Source organism: Artemia sp. Qi Xiang Cuo, chromosome 15, assembly GCF_049724085.1.
Source record: "Artemia sp. Qi Xiang Cuo chromosome 15, ASM4972408v1, whole genome shotgun sequence".
Classification (NCBI taxonomy): domain Eukaryota; kingdom Metazoa; phylum Arthropoda; class Branchiopoda; order Anostraca; family Artemiidae; genus Artemia; species Artemia sp. Qi Xiang Cuo.
Window position 1 is genome coordinate 57,540,871 of NC_142808.1, and position 12,911 is coordinate 57,553,781.

Genomic DNA, 12,911 nt, shown 5'->3' on the forward strand with positions numbered 1-12,911 from the left:
ATATTCGTATATTTTTCTTCTGGCCAAAAATACAGAGTTGCAGATTTTTGCAGATATGAGCTTGAAACCTATGTAATAGGGTTTTCTTATACGCTGAATCTGACGGTGTGATTTTCATTAAAATTCTTTCACTTGTAGGGGATGTTTCCCCCCTCTTTAGAAAATAGTTTTCTTTTTAGTCTCTGACAGTTGAATCTTCTAGAGAAATTGTATCCCGAAAAATGTCCCTGGGTACGTTTGGGTACAAGAATAGCTCAGTGGTGCACGAACTGCACAAGGTTACAGAGAAAGCTGAAAAGGAAGAAAGTTTTCTGACTAGGCGAAGGGGTGGGTACCGCTACATCAACGTAAAAGAAGAAATTAAACATCATATAAACACCAAACCCTTTGTCACTCCAGAAGATACAGTGTACTGCCCATCGTACAATGTACTGCACTATGTACTGCACATCGGAAGGTACTTTTGTCAATGAACATATCTGTGAAAAATCCAACATCCGATATGTGTGACATCTGCTTGGACCATGACAACAAAACGTTGAATGGTGACATTACCGATATTGAAACCTTAATGCGAGAAAGGTATAAATCAAAATCAAGAGCGGCCAAAGTTCTCATTAGTGTAAGGAAAATGTATGAACAAAATGACAAAGAAAATATTTTTTGTGTTGATATGCAGAAGGTTTCGCTCCTGCCAATGATGCCACAGATAAAGGAGTGTTTTTTTTTCACAATTTGACTCGTTGTCTTCAACGAAACATTTTGCCCTGTGAATACAAAACTGGACGGAAACTGGTCGTTTGGCACGAAGATGTTCAGAAACTTGACGCTGACAACGTAGAAGTGCAATCGTCAAGCTCATTGAAAACTTCCCTGGTGTTGAACTGTTTTGAGTTCTGGGCTGACAACTGCACAGCTCAGAATAAGAACTGGACTATTTTTACAGCTCCTACTTTACTTGTGAATGATCAAAGCCGGCTATATCTGAAGGAAATTCGTCTCAGTTTCTTACCAGAGGCCATACTCACATGGCTGCTGATAATCTTCATGGCAATAATGAAAAGAAAATCTCTGCGGTTAGGCAGATATATGATTTTGAAAGTATTTGCACGGTTATCAAAGAGTCACGAAGCAAACCGGTAGAAGTGTTGTCAATGCATACTGATGATTTCCGAATGTGGAAAAGCGAAAAAACGTCGGGCAAGCTCACGTTCAAATAACTGATGCAGTGGAAGTTAAATTTGTCAGATGGCATTTTTCTCTTTTTAAAAACTAGATTTTGGCAAAGAGTCTTACACCAAGTCTTACACCAAGTGTTATTTCATAGAGAAGAGCTTGAATAAAAGAAGGGCCTTTACCTGAATGTAGAAGCTCGAACAGAGGCAAAAAAGAAGAAAATCGTGGACACTCTTTTGCCGTATGCTCCACTTCAAAAAAGACATTTCTGGAATTCCCTACCGGTTAGTGTTGGCGTCCGGTATTTGGCAGACGAAAAATGTTATGACGATGAAATGGAATCAACGATCTATCAGTGAAAGATTGGTGTACCAGTTTATTTTTGTACTTTTTCAACCATTTTACTTGAAATAGATTTCTGCATTATTATCTTTATTTTTCACATCAACTAGTTTTTAACTTCCATGCTAAAATAATAGAACATTCATAGTTTTGCTATGGCTTCCCAAGGCTAAACTGGGAATGTTACGTTTCCTCCGCTACATTCATGGTTTTGCGCCATCTTTCTCTAAAATCCCTCGGCAAAACCGTAAATGTGATTCTGTTTTTTCGTAATAGCTCAATGCATGAGTAAATTTTCTAAGTGAAATTTAAATAGAAAAATCAGGCTTAAAATTACCAACCACATGGTATAATTGTTTTCCGACAAATCAACTTACAAAAAAAGATGGAGCGATTCTTAGTTTTTAAAACTTCAAAACCGTTTTTGAAAAATTTCATAAAGCCACATTCACGGTTATGTCTTTGGACAGCCGATCAGAGGCAACGCTATAGCGTTGCCTATAGTAAAGGCCAAACGGCTCCGATGTTTTTTTCCCAGAGGCACTTCATATGAAAGGGGTCGTCGTAGAAACTTTAAAGGGGGCTGATTCGATTGGAAATCGAGAGTTCTAGTGCCCTTTTTAATAAGCGAAAGTGATTGGAGGTTTCTTTTGAATTGAAATTAAAAGTTGTAGTTCATTTTCTCAGAGTGAAAAAAAAATCGGAGGGCAACTAGCCCCTCCCGCCCTCTACGCCTTTGGGTGTATCGGATGGATAAACCCATCCGATAAAAATTTCAGGTAACCAATTTGTTAAAAATAGTTCAAACATAAGATAATAACACTTCATGGTCGAAACAACTCCCTTGTGCCCAGGAATAGTCATTGTGAGTTATACTCTGGGGACATGTATGGTTCTTATAGAAGAGATACTTGTGTAAACTTTAGACAGGGGTCATTTGATTGAAAATAGAAAGTTTTAGTTCACTTTTAAAGAGTCAAAAGAGACCGAAACTTAATCTAGTCCCCCCACTCCCTTTTTCCGGAAACCCATCCAACAATAGATTTGAGATAACCATTTTGTTAGAAATAGCTCAAACATTAGATACTATAAACTCCGACGTTGACACAAACCCATTTTTAACTTTGATTTTTTTACTTTGATATCAGTTTTGATACTTTGATGAATATTTGATTTTTTTTTAAAGTTTTATTTTGAAATAAGAAATTATTTAAAACTTGAAATGTTTTGCATTAAAAAACGAACCAAAATTAGTTAAAAAAAAAATTTCCGAAAAATAAGTTTTTCAAAGAAAACTAAAGGCCATTTTAAACTTAAGCTCAGCAGGTACAAATACCTTTTAAAATTCAAACTCAAAACGACCAGAAATTACTATTAAAGAATAAATGAAACCCAACACGAACAGAAATTAAATAGACAATCATAGTAAAAATGCGCAACAACTTATGATATAAATGAATAAATGGATCTTAAAACGAGTTATTCTTAGGCTGAATATGAATATGAAGCTTAAGCCAAAAAAAATATTTTACTATTGAAGTTCAACTGAAACTTAAAACGAACAGAAATTAAATAAACAATCAATGCAAACAAACATACAATACATATTAATGTAAATTAATAAATAAATCTTATAACGAGTGAAACTTAAATTGAATATGCAAATCAAGCTTGAAAAGAACCAAAATCACCACAAACAAGAGTTTGGGTATGACCTCCTTCTCTCACTGTAAAAGTCTAAAACTTACTGCGTTATTGGCGCTTTACTGAAAACTATATGCGTCTTGAACAGTCTTGGAAAGTATAAACAACATCAAATTGAATATTTGATGTATAATGATATTAATTGTTGAAAGATTCATCAGTTCAATAATTTATTTCACTGTAATTGTATTTTTATTTTCAATGCTGTAAGAACTGGAAAGGAAAATATTTCTAATATAATCCGTTTTCAGTTAAGCGCCAATGACGCACAGGTACTTAACGCCTGACAGGTACTTAACGCCTGTCAGGCGTTAAGGTACTTAACGCCTGACAAGTACCTTAACGCCTGACAGTACTTGTCAGGCGTTAAGGTCGAGGTCATGTATTATAACAAGTTAGATGGTTAGTAGACTAAGATTTGTTGGCGGTAAAGAGAGCGACAACCGTTCAAGGGAACCACATGCCAGTTTCGAAATTCACAAATTATGTGAGTTGGATGATTGATCTCAAGTGCAAAGAAACAGATTAATGAAAGGCATTATATATGTCGAGTTGAAGGTCAAATCGAGTAAAAATAGAGTGTTGGGATGCATGAATTTATTCGACAAAGACTCGAAAAAGCATCAATGCCGTTTTTCACAAAAACATCGAGCCTAAATGGACTGTAGCTGCTGAGCAGGTTGTTTACAACCCTTTTGCCACATAAGCAATAAAAAGAATCAAATTGGTCGTACAATACTTCCGAAAAAGTTCTAGAAGTCTTAGAAAAACAAGGTGTGAGTAGAGAAGTGCTTATTTTTCAAAGTTGTGACAATGCAAGCAAAATGTCTTTTATGTATCTTTGTGTCCAAGAGTATAGATGATCCGAACTAGGAAGGCAAGTCTGGTAAATTCGATAGCTATGGAAAAAAATTGGTTCACTAGCCAAAGACAAGTTCGAACATAAACAACATTCCTAGGCGTCCACCTGCTCGTTATTCATAGGCAATATCTAATCCTGAAGAAGATCTACTGGATGACTGGACATTGTTCTGTGCCAAGGAAAGTCTACTGGCCAAAATGAACAAAAACTATGAAAGCCTTTCTGAAGCCACAAAGGTGTTTTCGGAAAAAGACCTAGATCTTGAGTGACTCATGCTAAAACTATTAGCCAGGACTGAGGTCAAAAGCTATAAAATCTTTGATCGCACCATCGTTGAGACCCTATTCCGGGAATTTTGGTTGCTAAAGTGAACATTTATTCCTAAATTTAGGCCTAATGTAAGATGAATTTGAGCAACAGTTTTTATTTACATTCAGCAAAACAATAATATTTTATTATTTAAACATTCTTTTGAAAATTCCAAAATAAAAAATCCTAAAGTTGATAAAAAATTAATGTCGGATTTAAATGAAAAGTATGTCCGTAAAGTTTGCATCTCTCTTTCTACCTCTGCTCCTTCTTAAAATTTCTGCATTGGTTGTGTAGATTGTAGCCCGTAAGTTGTTAAAGTTTTTTCCCTCTGCAAGTTTTGTTTGCGAAAGTCGACTGTCCTTTTATAATTTGATAGTTGAGTTTCAGTTGTAGCCATTCATCCAAGCACATTTTTGAAATTTATTTGCGAAACATGCTAAACAAGAATGAATTACATTGGTTGGCTTTGGTCCACCCTATATTTTACTTTTAACCAATAAACCACGCCAATTGAAACGTATAGGAAATGATAGAGTTGCAAAAAGCGCCACCATAGCGGAATAATTTGGATGGAGCCGATCGAAATGAGTCTTAACGTAAACGTTAATGCAAGTAAGATCTATAGGCTTGTCGCAGCATTATATCTTTGAAGGGGAACATAAACCCTATGCCCAATGGAGTGTTTGAAATCTAATGCTTAGTCTATTTCTCTGTCGTTTTTTATATAAACTTATCTAGGGTAGCGCCAAAATAAAGTGCAATGTGGCGCCAGAAAAAGGTGTCAGTTATTTTGCTTTCAACTGTCAACCCCCTCTCGTGCTGAACCAGAATTTTGCAAAGGATCAGATGCAAGTAAAATTGCTGATTATTCTTTTCCAGAGTTAAATACTCCCATTAGTACTACTAACGACTCACCGAAGCACCAAAACGTGTGAGGCCAACACAGCTGCGTGAGCTCCTCTTCCATCCTAATTTTTGCTAAGTCTCTCTCTTTGCGCCCTCCCAGGACGTCTTTATTTCCCTTAAATATTTCTTTATGAGGTCCTCCTACCCTACCGCGGACGACTCGCTTTTAGTGTAACCCTAGACGGTTGACCGAAAAGAAATATCTTTGGAAATCTGTCATCTTTCATCCGCATATCGTGCCCTAACCATCTCAACCTTTATCTCAATTATAGTCCTAGAAAGCGAGATTAAACTTTACTTTTTTTACAGCCTATCGTTTGAAATACAATCAGTCAGTCAGGTACTCAAAACAATCCATAGACAATTTCTTTGGAAAATATCTAGCAAATCTTCCTCCGTTTTTGGGAGCGCCAATACTTCAGAACCATATTTGACCACTATCATCATTATAGCTTCCAATATTCTAATCTTTGTTTCACGACATTCCTATTGTTCCAAACTTTTTTCAACTGTGAAAAAGCACCCTGAGCCTTGGTTATTCTACTTTTGACATCATCAAGGCACCCACCGTCTGTCCACTCGATCGACCTTTTCGATACCCAAAATCACTTTTTTTCACTTATTCTTAGTGAAAAAGTGACATAGTGTTCTTAACATTAATTTTTAAACCTATTCTAGTACCATGAACTCGCAAAATCTCTAAAAGTTCATTCAATTTGCTCACACTTTCATCTAGGATGTTAAAAAATCATCAGCGTTTTCTGTGTCCTGGAAATTTATTTGGATTGGATGTGTTTGAGGAAACGGTGGGCGTGAGAGGGGGGTTAGTTGCCCTCCGATCAGTTTTGACTAGCCTATTAAAGAGGGCACTAGCCCTTGAATTTTCAATTGAATGAGCCTTTTTGAAGTTTCTACGACAAAATTTTCTATAAAAAACCTTACATGCCCCCAGGGCATACCTTACAACCATTGCCTTGAAGGCTTTGGAGGGGGTTGTCATCCTCAAGAGCCTAATTTCCAGAACTTCATCTACGTTGAACAAAATGGCTATCTCAGAATTTTGATTGGATGTGTCTGGTAAAATGATGGGCTTGAGAGGAGAGTTGGTTGCCCTCCAATCACTTTCGACTCCTAAAAAGGGCACTAGCCCTTTCAATTTCGAATCGAAGGAGCCCTTTTTGAAGTCTTTACAAAAACGTTTTTTATAAAACCTTATATGCCCCCAGGGCATAACTTACAACCCTTACCCTGAGGGCTGTAGGGGTTATAATCCTAATAGACCCAATTTGCAGAACTTTTAACTATGTTGAACAAAATAAATATCTCAAAATTTTGATTGCATGTGTATGGGGAAATGGTGGTCGTGAGAGGAGGGTTACTTGCCCTCCAATTAATTTCAACTATTAAAAAGGCTACCAGCCCTGTAAATTTCCAATCGAATGAGCCCTTTTTGAAGTTTTACGACAATATTTTCTATAAAAACCTTATATGCCCCAAGGGCATAACTTACAACCCTTGTCCTGAGGGCTGTTGAGGGGTTGTCATCCTCAAAGACCTAATTTCCAGAACTTTCAACCATGTTGAAAAAATGGCTATATCAGAATTTTGATTGGATGTGTTTGGGGAAAAAGTGAAAGTGAGAGAGGGGTTATTCTTCCTCCAATTACTTTCAAATATTAAAAGGGGCTTTAGCCCTTTGAATTTTCAATCTATTGAGCCTTTTTTTAAGTTTATGCGACAACGCTTTCTATAAAAACCTTATATGCCCCCAGGCCATAACTTGCAACCCTTGCCCTGAGGGTTATGGGGGAGTGTCCTCCTTAAAAACATAATTTCTATCTGGAAATCAAATACGTTTAACAAAATGGCTATCTTAAAATTTTGATTGGATGTGTTTGTGAAAATGGTGGGCGTAGAAGGGGTGTTAGCTTCCCTCCAATCACTTTCGACTATTGAAAAGGTCACTAGCCATTCCAATTTGCAATCGAATAAGCTTTTTTCGAAGTTTCTACGACAACTCCTTTGATGCAAAGTGCCATGGTATAGAAAAATAAATAATTCATTGTGCCAACATCGTTCTTTACTTAGGCAGCGCTATTGTGCTGCCTATGAAAAGGGCCTTAGAGCTTTTTATTTCCAATCGAATGAGTTCTTATCAAAGTTTCAACGACAACTTCTTCTATACGAAATGCCTTGGTCAGTGCATTGCGCTGCATATGATATAGTCAACTGTAATGTATTTTCTATCAGAGCAATAAGTCATCCAGAGTAACCACTGCTATCAGAGGCAACGCTGTAGCGTTGCCTATAGTAAAGGCCATACGGCTCCAATGTTTTATTATTATTTATTTTTATTATTTTTTTTTCCCAGAGGCACTTCATATGGAAGGGGTCGTCATAGAAACTTCAAAGGGGGTTCATTCGATTGGAAATCGAGAGTTTTAGTGCCCTGTTTAATAGTAAAAAGTGATTGGAGGGCAACTAGCCCCCCCCCTCCCATGCCCATCATTTCCCCAAACACATCCAATCAAAATTTTAAGATAGCCATTTTGTTCAGCGTAGTTGATTTCCATATAAAATATATGTTTTTGAGGGGTACACTCCCCCACAACCCTCAGGGCAAGGGTTTTCAGTTATACCCTAGGGGCATATAAGTTTTTTTTTAGAAGGCTTTGTCGTAGAAACTTCACAACAGGCTCATTTGATTGGAAATTAAAGGGCTATTGCGCTTTTTAATAGTCCAAAATGATTGGAGGGCAACTCGCCCCCCTCCCACGCCCATCATTCCCCCAAATACATCCAATCAAAATTTTGAGATAGCCATTTTGTTCAGCGTAGTTGATTTCCAGATAGAAAATATATTTTTGAGGATACTCCCCCACAACTCTCAGGGCAAGGGTTTTAAGTTATGCCCTGAGGACATATAAGGTTTTTATAGAAGAAATTGTCTTAGAAACTTCAAAACATGATCATTCGACTGGAAATTAAAGGGCTAGTGCCCTTTTTAATAGTCGAAAGTGATGGGAGTGCAACTTGCCCCCCCCCCCACGCCCATCCTTTCCCCAAACACATCCAATCAAAATTCTGAGATAGCCATTTTGTTCAGCGTAGTTGATTTCCTAATAGAAAATATGTTTTTAAGGAGGACACTCCCCCAGAACCTTCAGGGCAAGGGTTTTAAGATATGCCCTGGGGGCATATAAGGTTTTTATAAAAAGCGTTGTCGAAGAAACTTCAAAAAAGGTTCATTCGATTGTAAATTCAAAGGGATTGTGCCCTTTTTAATAGTCAAAAGTGATTGGAGGGCAACTAGCCCCCCCCTACGCCCATCATTCCCCCAAACACATCCAACCAAAATTTTGAGATAGCCATTTTTGTTCAGCTTAGTTGATTTCCAGTTTGAAAATATATTTTTGAGGAGGACACTCTCCCACAACCCTCAGGGCAAGGGTTTTAAGTTATGGCCTGGTGGCATTTAAGGTTTTTATAAAAGGCGTTGTCGTAGAAACTTCAAAACAGGCTCATTCGATTGGAAATTAAAGGGCTAGTGCCCTTTTTAATAGTCGAAAGTGATTGGAGGGTATCTATCCCCCCCCTACGCCCTTCACTTCCCCAAACACATCCAATCAAACTTTTGAGATAGCCATTTTGTTCAGTGTAGCTGATTTCCAGATAGAAAATATGTTTTTGAGGAGGACACTCCCCCACAACCCTCGGCAAGAGTCTTAAGTTATGCCCTGGGGGCATATAAGGTTTTTATAGAAGGTGTTGTCGTAGAAACTTCAAAACAGGCTCATTCGATTGGAATTAAAGGGCTATTGCCCTTTTTAATAGTCCAAAATGATTGGAGGGCAACTAGCTTTCCCCCCCCCCCACGCCCATCCTTCCCCCAAACACATCCAATCAAAATTTTGAGATAGCCATTTTGTTCAGCGTAGTTGATTCCCTGATAGAAAATATATTTTTGAGGAGGATACTCCCTCACAACCCTAAGGGCAAGGGTTTTAAGTTATGCCCTGGGGACATATAGGGTTTTTATAGAAGGCGTTGTCGTAGAAACTTTAAAACATGCTCATTCGACTGCAAATTAAAAGGCTAGTGCCCTTTGTAATAGTCGAAAGTGATTGAAGTGTAACTAGCCCCCGCCCCCCCAAGGCCCTTCATTTCTCCATACACATCCAATCAAAATTTTCAGATAGCCATTTTGTTCAGCGTAGTCTATTTCCATATATAAAATATATTCTTGAGGAGGATACTCCCCCACAACCATCAGGGCTAGGGTTTAAGTTAAGCCCTGGGGGCATATAAGGTTTTTTATAGAAGGCGTTTTCTTCGAAACATCAAAACAGGCTCAATCGATTGGAGATTAAACAGCTAACGCCTTTTTTTCAGTTCGTCAGGGTGTGGAGGGCCACTGGCCCCCCCAATCCCCTCAGGCTCCCACATACCTCAAATCACAATTTTGAGGGAGTCATTTGGCTCAGCATAGTTGATTTCCAGGGATACAATATGTGTTTGAGGAGGACACTCCCCCAGAACCTTCAGGGCAAGGGTTTTAAGATATGTCCGGGGGGCATATAAGGGTTTTTATAGGAGTTGTTGTAGAAACTTCAAAAAAGGTTCATTCGATTGTAAATTCAAAGGGATAGTGCCCTTTTTAATAGTGAAAAGTGATTGGAGTGCAACTAGACTCCCCCCCCCTACGCCCATCATTTCCCTAGACACATCCAATCAAAATTTTGAGATAGCCATTTTTGTTCAGCACAGATGATTTCCAGATTGAAAATATATTTTTGAGGAGGACACTCCCCCACAACCCTCAGGGCAAGGGTTTTATGTTATGCCCTGGGGGCATTTAAGGTTTTTATAGAAGGCGTTGTCGTAGAAAATTCAAAACAGGCTCATTCGATTGGAAATTAAAGGGCTAGTGCCCTTTTTAATAGTCGAAAGTGATTGGAGGGCAGCTAGCCCCCCCCCTACGCCCATCATTTACCCAAACACATCCAATCAAACTTTTAAGATAGCCATTTTGTTCAGTGTAGCTGATTTCCAGATAGAAAATATGTTTTTGAGGAGGACACTCCCCCACAACCCTCAGCAAGAGTTTTAAGTTATGCCCTGGGGGCATATAAGGTTTTTATAGAAGGTGTTGTCGTAGAAACTTCAAAACAGGCTCATTCGATTGGAATTAAAGGGCTATTGCCCTTTTTAATAGTCCAAAATGATTGGAGGGCAACTAGCTTCCCCCCCCCACGCCCATCATTCCCCCAAACACATCCAATCAAAAGTTTGAGATAGCCATTTTGTTAAGCGTAGTTGATTCCCTGATAGAAAATATATTTTTGAGGAGGATACTCCCTCACAACCCTAAGGGCAAGGGTTTTAAGTTATGCCCTGGGGACATATAGGGTTTTTATAGAAGGCGTTGTCGTAGAAACTTTAAAACATGCTCATTCGACTGTAAATTAAAAGGCTAGTGCCCTTTGTAATAGTCGAAAGTGATTGAAGTGTAACTAGCCCCCTCCCCCCCCAGGCCCTTCATTTCTCCATACACATCCAATCAAAATTTTCAGATAGCCATTTTGTTCAGCGTAGTCTATTTACATATATAAAATATATTCTTGAGGAGGACACTCCCCCATAACCATCAGGGCAAGTGTTTTAAGTTATGCCCTGAGGACATATAAGGTTTTTTATAGAAGGCTTTGTCGTAGAAACTTCAAAACATGCTCATTCGACTGGAAATTAAAGGGCTAGTGCCCTTTTTAATCGTCGATCGTGATTGGAGTGTACCTAGCCCCCCCCCCCACGCCCATCATTTCCCCAAACACATCCAATCAAAATTCTGAGATAGCCATTTTGTTCAGCATAGTTGATTTCCAGATAGAAAATATGTTTTTGAGGAGGATACTCCCCCAGAACCTTCAGGGCAAGGGTTTTAAGATATGCCCTGGGGGCATATAAGGTTTTTATAAAAGGTGTTGTCGTAGAAACTTCAAAAAAGGTTCATTCAATTGTAAATTCAAAGGGATAGTGCCCTTTTTAATAGTGAAAAGTGATTGGAGGGCAACTAGACTCCCCCCCCCTACGCCCATCATTTCCCTAGACACATCCAATCAAAATTTTGAGATAGCCATTTTTGTTCAGCACAGATGATTTCCAGATTGAAAATATATTTTTGAGGAGGACACTCTCCCACAACCCACCGGGCAAGGGTTTTATGTTATGCCCTGGGGGCATTTAAGGTTTTTATAAAAGGCGTTGTTATAAAAACTTCAAAACAGGTTCCTTTGATTGGAAATTCAAGGGCTAGTGCCCTGTTTAATAGTCAAAAGTGAGTGGAGGGCAGATAGCCCCCCCCCGGCGCCCATCATTTCCCCAAACACATCCAATCAAACTTTTGAGATACCCATTTTGTTCAGTATAGCTGATTTCCAGATAGAAAATATGCTTTTGAGGAGGACACTCCCCCACAACCCATGGCAAGAGTTAAGTTATGCCCTGGGGGCATATAAGGTTTTTATAGAAGGCGTTGTCGTAGAAACTTCAAAACAGCCTCATTCGATTGGAATTAAAGGGCTATTGCCCTTTTTAATAGTCCAAAATGATTGGAGGGCAACTAGCTTCCCCCCCCACGCCCATCATTCCCCCAAACACAGCCAATCAAAATTTGAGATACCCATTTTGTTCAGCGTAGTCGATTCCCAGATAGAAAATATATTTTTGAGGAGGATACTCCTCCACAACCCTAAGGGCAAGGGTTTTAAGTTATGCCCTGGGGACATATAGGGTTTTTATAGAAGGCGTTGTCGTAGAAACTTTAAAACATGCTCATTTGACTGGAAATTAAAAGGCTAGTGCCCTTTTTAATAGTCGAAAGTGATTGAAGTGTAACTAGCCCCCTCCTTCCCCACGCCCTTCATTTCTCCAAACACATCCAATCAAAATTTGCAGATAGCCATTTTGTTCAGCGTAGTTGATTTCCAGATAGAAAATTATTTTTGAGGAGGATACTTCCCCACAACCCTCAGGGCAAGGGTTTTAAGATATGCACTGGGGGCATATAAGGTTTTTATAGAAGGCGTTGTCGTAGAAACTTCAAAACAGGCTCATTTGATTGGAAATTAAAGGGCTAGTGCCCCTTTTAATAGTCGAAAGTGATTGGAGTGCAGCTAGCACCCCCACGCCCCTCATTTCCCCAACCACCTCCAATCAAAATTTTTAGATAGCCATTTTGTTCAGCGTAGTTGATTTCCAGATAGAAAATATGTTTTTGAGGAGGACACTCCCCCAGAACCTTCAGGGCAAGGGTTTTAAGATCCCTTTGTGTCAGTAAGTGAAATGGTCTAAACCCCCTTATTGGAGCTATTTTTTCAATCCATTCATTGTTGTCAATCGCTGTCCACAAGTTATGCAAGCTGTCTATTGTTCATATATAAGGTTTTTATAAAACAGGTAATCGTATAGACTTTGAAAAAAGCCTCATTCGATTTAAATTGAAATTTCTAGATCCGTTTTTTAAAGTCAAGAATAATCGGACAGTAAGCACCCCCCCCCCCCGATGCCAAAAAAAACTTGAAACTTTTTGGAATCAAAAACGAACAAAAAT